The sequence below is a fragment of the Stegodyphus dumicola genome, chromosome 5, assembly GCF_044657685.1.
Source record: "Stegodyphus dumicola isolate Sdum_Otavi_A_Nest chromosome 5, ASM4465768v1".
Lineage (NCBI taxonomy): Eukaryota > Metazoa > Arthropoda > Arachnida > Araneae > Eresidae > Stegodyphus > Stegodyphus dumicola.
In genome coordinates this window covers 234,423,743-234,430,054 of record NC_140772.1, presented here as the reverse complement: position 1 = coordinate 234,430,054, position 6,312 = coordinate 234,423,743, and the positions used below count along the sequence as shown (strand labels likewise).

The 6,312-nt window shown below is 32.3% G+C and overlaps 1 protein-coding gene across 1 annotated transcript in view; it reads left to right on the top strand.

Annotated features, from left to right (window-relative positions):
- The first annotated feature begins 240 nt into the window (after positions 1 to 240).
- Positions 241 to 6,312, top strand: part of LOC118185111 (uncharacterized) — a 243,667-nt gene continuing 237,595 nt past the window's right edge. The window contains exon 1 of the mRNA XM_035354918.2: positions 241 to 367. The gene's annotated coding sequence lies outside the window, so the exon portion shown is untranslated. The remainder of the gene's footprint in view (positions 368 to 6,312) is intronic.

Below are 6,312 nucleotides of genomic sequence, written 5' to 3'. Positions count from 1 at the left end.
CTCACGCTAAGTGTGCAGATGCAGTCAAATCCGAACTCCCTCGGAAAGTATGACTCGATCTCGAGTCCTCTCGGATAAAATGTAATCTTTGAATTCAAGAAGCATGACGGCCAAACAAACAATTTGGAGCAAGGTCTCCTGCAGGATTAACTCTCGAATTGAAGCAGTTACAGTTAAGCTCGTAACTGCAGATACAGTTGATGAGAGTAAAAGCATCTCGAAGAGGTCGTGTGCAACACGCATGAATATTTTCGATGGTTATGTTTGCATTGTGAAAACAAACGCCATGCCGTTCATGGATTGCCCTTTGAAATATTTCTCTATGGATTTTGTTTAATAAAAGTTTTTCGGCAGCTTCATAAAACGGGTATGTTTTAAATTTTTCATGTGCTTGAAAATTTACGATTAGAACTCAACCTCTGAAATTTTGATAAAATTCTTAAAAAGAATGGGATTTTCAAATTTTCGTCTACGATATTTTATGTATACTAATAAATACACTTTGTAAATTTCATATCAGTGCCATAATGAAAGCATATGTTCATTTTTTCTGTGTATCGAAGATTAAAATTCTCTTAAATGAAAAAAAAAAAATTCGAAAGCAGTTCTCTAAAATTTATATTTTCAATTTTTTTAATTATTCGAGTGATATTCACTTTATAATGTAGGTGATAAAGTTTGAAAGTTGTGGATTTGTTGTTAACAACAATATCCATCGGCAGCTTTATTTTCAGTCGTTTTTATAATATTTAATTAATTCTTCAAATTAGTAAAATTTTAAAATAGGTATATCAACACGATCAAATTAAATAAATACACCCATTAGATATGTATATAAAATAAAAAGTTATATTTTTACATTGAAAATTAAAACTGAAATTATAAAATTAAAGAATTAAAGAATAAATGTTAAATTAAAATATTAAAGAATAAAAATTTATTTTATTAATTAATTTTTATCTCCATGGAAATCTTTCTTTCATTATAATGAAACTTATTCTTCAATTTACATAAAGAATTAAAGAATAAATGTAAAATTAAAATATTAAAGAATATCGATGGAAATTTTTCTTTCATTATTAGAAAATATTTCAAATGTCTGTGGTCTACCACTTAAAATGTAACTGTTCAAAATAACCGAATATTTTAAATTGTGAAATTAATATTATCATTAAAATGCAGTAGTTTGAAAGCGTATTACTGCCATTACATCCAAAACCTTGAAAGTCAATCTCAAAAAAATTAAGGAGCAGTATATAAAGAAAAATCTGCAATGCATAAATTTAAGAAATGAAAATTTATTTAATACACACTTAATAAAATTTTCTGTCTGGAGATTTGAACCAGAGATATTAAATATTTCTCCACCTGAAAGAAAATGATAAAGGCGTATACCTACATTATTTGATACTCAATAAATGTTAAACTATTTTGAGTCATAATAACGCAAATCAATTGTTAGGATTAGATTTTTTACACCCCAAAAATAATTCATCTAACGAATTATATAGTTTTAAAACAGGAAAAAGTTAAAAATGCATTTTTGACAGTTCAACTGAAATAACTGACATGTTATAAACAATTAAGTAACAATATAATATACTGTGGCTCTAATTTTCAAGTTTGTCTTCTAATCGTGTCTTTTCTATACGATGCAAAAGCATCCATAGTTTTTTTTTCCTTTCAAAATCTGTTCGATTACTGAAATTATGGCTTTCCCGACCAAATCTCACATAAAAATTACCGACTTTCCTTTCTTTTCTTTTCACCATCGACGGAACAGCTGGTCCACTGGGTTAGGTGCTTTTCAGCCTATTGGATCCCGTCGACGCAATTAAAAATAAATACATGAATAAATATAAAAAAAGAGCTTAGTACTGTGACCTCCGGGGATTGGCCACGAAACGAGGAACATTGAAATAAGGACTAGAACATGGAAAGAAGGTGCATGATGGGGACTGATGAGACTAAGCGGAACACTATTATCGTACATGTTAGGCATACAGTTATATTAAGGATGTGCTATAAAAAATCAGGTGCAGATGTAAAGATGAACAAATACATTACAAATTGTGAAATACATTAAATGAGTTTTGGATTAATCATAATATTAAATATAATTAAAAAACATCAAAAACAACAACAAAAAACACAAGAAATTAAGTAGATTAATATATGTACAGAGCAGGCTGCTGACGGCACGGTGTCCAAAGAAAGAAGTCACTCCAGGTTGTCAGCAATGCTATTAGCAGTGGTAATGCAGTTTCTAATGCGGCTGAGCGCATATTTATTCTTAATTGTGTTCTTGAACCATGCCGGCATATTGATTGCAGTTTGTCTTTTTAAATGAGAATTCCCTGTGTGCGAGCAGTCAAACAGATAGTGATCTGGGTCACCAGTACTGTCACAAATACATTGGTCACTGTCTTTTAGGCGAAATCTGTGAAGATAGGACATATATGGGCCATGACCTGTCAGATACTGTGTGAGATGCTTGTAAAAAGAATTATATTTTCCGGACATTTGGGTTTAAGATTTTATCAGTTAATAAATTAAGTTGTAGAGACGTTAGGTATTTTTTTAAAGCAGGGGAGATGAAAAATGATCAATACCCTCGCCGGGACTCGAACAACGGATCTCTCGAATACGCGCCGAGAGTGCTGACCACTACAACACAAAGACATGCTAAGAAGGAGGTCGAAATACCTTATATACTCCCACTTTTAAAGTGCGACTGGAAATTAGGGGCTAGAGAATCGCCAAATCTCTAGCCCCTAATCTTCAGTCGACTAGAGAATCGTCAAATCTTGGTGGTGGAGAATCATCATCTACCACCTCTTTCAGTTCGAGCGCCACTGGGACTAAGATTTTTTGAAGCAGGAGATGTGAAAAATGAGCAATGCCCTAGCCGGGACTCAAACCACGGACCTCTCGAATACGCGCCGAATGTGCTGACCACTACACACGAAGGCATGCCTCATAAAGTATTTTATGAGGGATGCCTTCGTGTGTAGTATTTTAGTCAATAAGTAATTACAAAGATTTAGACTCGATTTCGAATTGAGTTCCCCGTCACTTTTTTGAAATAGAGAAAAATATACTGAATTATTTGTTAATGTCTATAGAAAAAGAAACTTTGTTTTTAAAAATAAAACTATGTTACTGAGTCTTATACCAGGTAATTTTTGGTATTCTTTGGTAGATTTTTTACAATTTTTAATTATGTTACTGAGGTGTACCAGGTCAGTGTGAATTCAGGTATGTTTAATATAGAAAATAGTTGTATTTCGATCTTCTCTTTAACATATGCACCTGAAAGCTAAGCAGATAGTTTTCTCATTTAGGATTGGATTATTAGAGGAATTTTAATAGAAATAAAACAATACTCATAACAGTGTGACGACATATGCACACCTCGGACACACAGGTACTTAATGAGAAGAACTTCCTGTTTTGTTCAGAGACTAATTAACAGAGAACTTTGAGGAAAGGTTTTGGAGAAATCCCCTGGTGCGGTTTCGAGACATAAGGGGACTTAGTAATTACCTCATTCCAGGTATTTCAGACAGACTTTTAACAAAACGAAGAGAGGGCTTCGTGCGTGCGCTTTTTATGCTGTGAACGAAAGAAGCAGACGCATGTCAGCGTCATAGCCGCGTTAGCGGCCTTTGTATGTATTATGGCTGAAATGATGTGATTATCTTACTTAATACTCAAGGAATTCTTATTAAGTTTTAAAAATAAATATTTAAAAGACAACCGTTCTTTTCTTTCACCCAATACGGGTGTTCTGACGTTACAACAATCTTAACTTTTTTTAACTTAATGGTATTTTGTTTGAAACTTAAACTATTTCACTACTTAAGACACAATAACACGCCGAATAAATACTAATTCAGAAGTCAAACAACAAAAATCAGCGTTATATTTACAAAATTTTCACAGGACTAGTTTCGATGGTTTTACCGAACCACCATCCTCAGCTGCAAAAACCGCAAATGAACAAGACAGGAAATAATGATTAGATAAGATAAGAAAGCCTGGACAAGAATAAGCAAGTGGCGCCATTTGTTGGTGAAAACAGAACTAAAACATAATTTCTTTAAACGCCGAAGGCAAATTTGGATTGGAATTAGGATCGTTAACTAGAACAGAAAGATTTTTATGTATGTGAAATGCCTCTAGAAAATCCAGTTCTCCAATGGAAGATGTTTTTTGAATAATTTTGGCAGCAGAAAAATTGAAAGAGTGGTTTTCGGACCAACAATATTGAGCAACAGAAGACTTCTGTGTTTCCTTTTTTCTAACATATGTCTCAAGTTCCTTGACGCGAAATTTTAAGGCTCTCTTAGTTTGGCCAATGTAAATTAAATCACACTGGCAAGGAATCCTATAAATACCCCAGGAATTCATATCCGGAATGGGGTCCTTGAGTATGGAACTCGGAATTTTATTGATGGGAGAATAAACAACCCGAAAGTTAAATTTCTGCAAAATATGTGCAACTTTATAGCTAATTGACTACTACTTTATAGCTAATTGATATACTACTTGTATCAGAAATAAAAAGCGATAAATAAATGAATGATAAAAGAAATGAACAACTGAGAGAAATTTCAGCGCTAGCACACCAGAGAGGGACAACACACTGAATACAGAAGTCAAAAACTGCTATGCTTTGCTTAACCCTTTGCGGCACAGTGTGTCCGGTCTGGACACACGGAAAAATTTCCTTCTGTACGCACAGAAAAATTGAATGAAAAAGGATTTATAGGTTACTATAGGTTACTCTGAACTTTCTTTATTTATAGTAGATGGCAGCTCAACACAAACCAGTCCATAAATTTTAGCCATGTTAAGATTTTTAAGACCCTCATTTTTCAAAGAAATCTTCCAGATTTTTTTAGGGTATAAAAGGAATTGTTTGAAAAGAAATTTCTACGTTATTTTTGTCTGTATGCTAATCTCCTTATTCTATATCAGTTTTAAATTTTTACCTTGAAATCTTGCCTAAAATCAAGCGGCGAACCCAAGGCGTATCCAGACCAGGCTCACCGATAATCCAGGATAACTGTGAATCTGTATTCTCCGCATCTCATCTGTCAGTTCTTTGACAACAATGCTCGTTTGAGCACTCTTTTCGAAGCTCTATTCAAACAGTATGACACTTTGGGAACACCCACAGAATTAAAACGATAAGTACTATCTTCAAAAAATTTTACTTTTTTAAATTTATTAATTTATTTATTTATTTTTTTTTTTAAATCAAAACTCCGACTTTAAAAGGTAGCGTGCCAGAAAGGGTTAAAATAAGGCTTTTATCAAATATGCAGTCTCTCTTCTTTGGTGAAAATCTATCATTTTACTAAAATAGTTGTACGAATTTAAAAATTTAAGTGGGTGTATAGAGTATATTTATGAAAAATGGATAATCTGTTAAAGGTATAGAAAGACTAGGAAAGTAAAATAAATTCGTCTGATAAAATAAAATAAATTCACTGAAAATAAAATTAATGCTTCACTGAAACTAAAATAAATTCGTCTGATAAAATAAAATTAAATTTAAATTAAATTACGTTTTAAATATAAAAATTCATTATAATAACTTTATCAGTCAGTTCCCGTTTAATTCAATTACTCATTTTAGCTAAATCTTCTATAAAAACAAATTTACTGAGAATGTTACTTTTCCAAATTATGAAAGGTGTGTCTTCTGCTAATTTCTCAGAGCTGCTATCATCAACTTCAATGCTCGTTCAATCGTTTATTTCTCAGAATACTTCGAATTCAAGCATTGGAATCATGCCATTTCATTGGTTTAAGTATCTGCACTTCCTTTTTACTTCAGTCCGACTGGATTCACTTTTACTATGTCCAACACGAATGTGTTTCTGCTTCATATCTGAAAATTGAGATAAATCACACCGTCGTTCTACAACAGGAATAAACTTCGATATTAAAAATAAGTTTAAGGCATTTTAATATATATGGGCATAATAATGGAAATTTCATCACGGAAAGTATGTTGAATGCTGTAATGGCGATCACTCTAAAAAATGTCAAATATTTCTTCGGACATAGAAAGTATTGTGTATTATTTTCATGAGACTATTTTCATAAGACATAACAATTAATCATTTCTAAAATATACGTGTTAGTTTTCTTGTCAAACCGATGTAATTTAAAACATATTCTCGATTCGACGGTTATGAAACAGCGCTTTTTGAATGATATGTTGCATTCCTAAAATTATTTATTTTATTTTATTTTTCATTTCCTGTGCCATGCACTTGGTAATGTGTAGCAAAACAG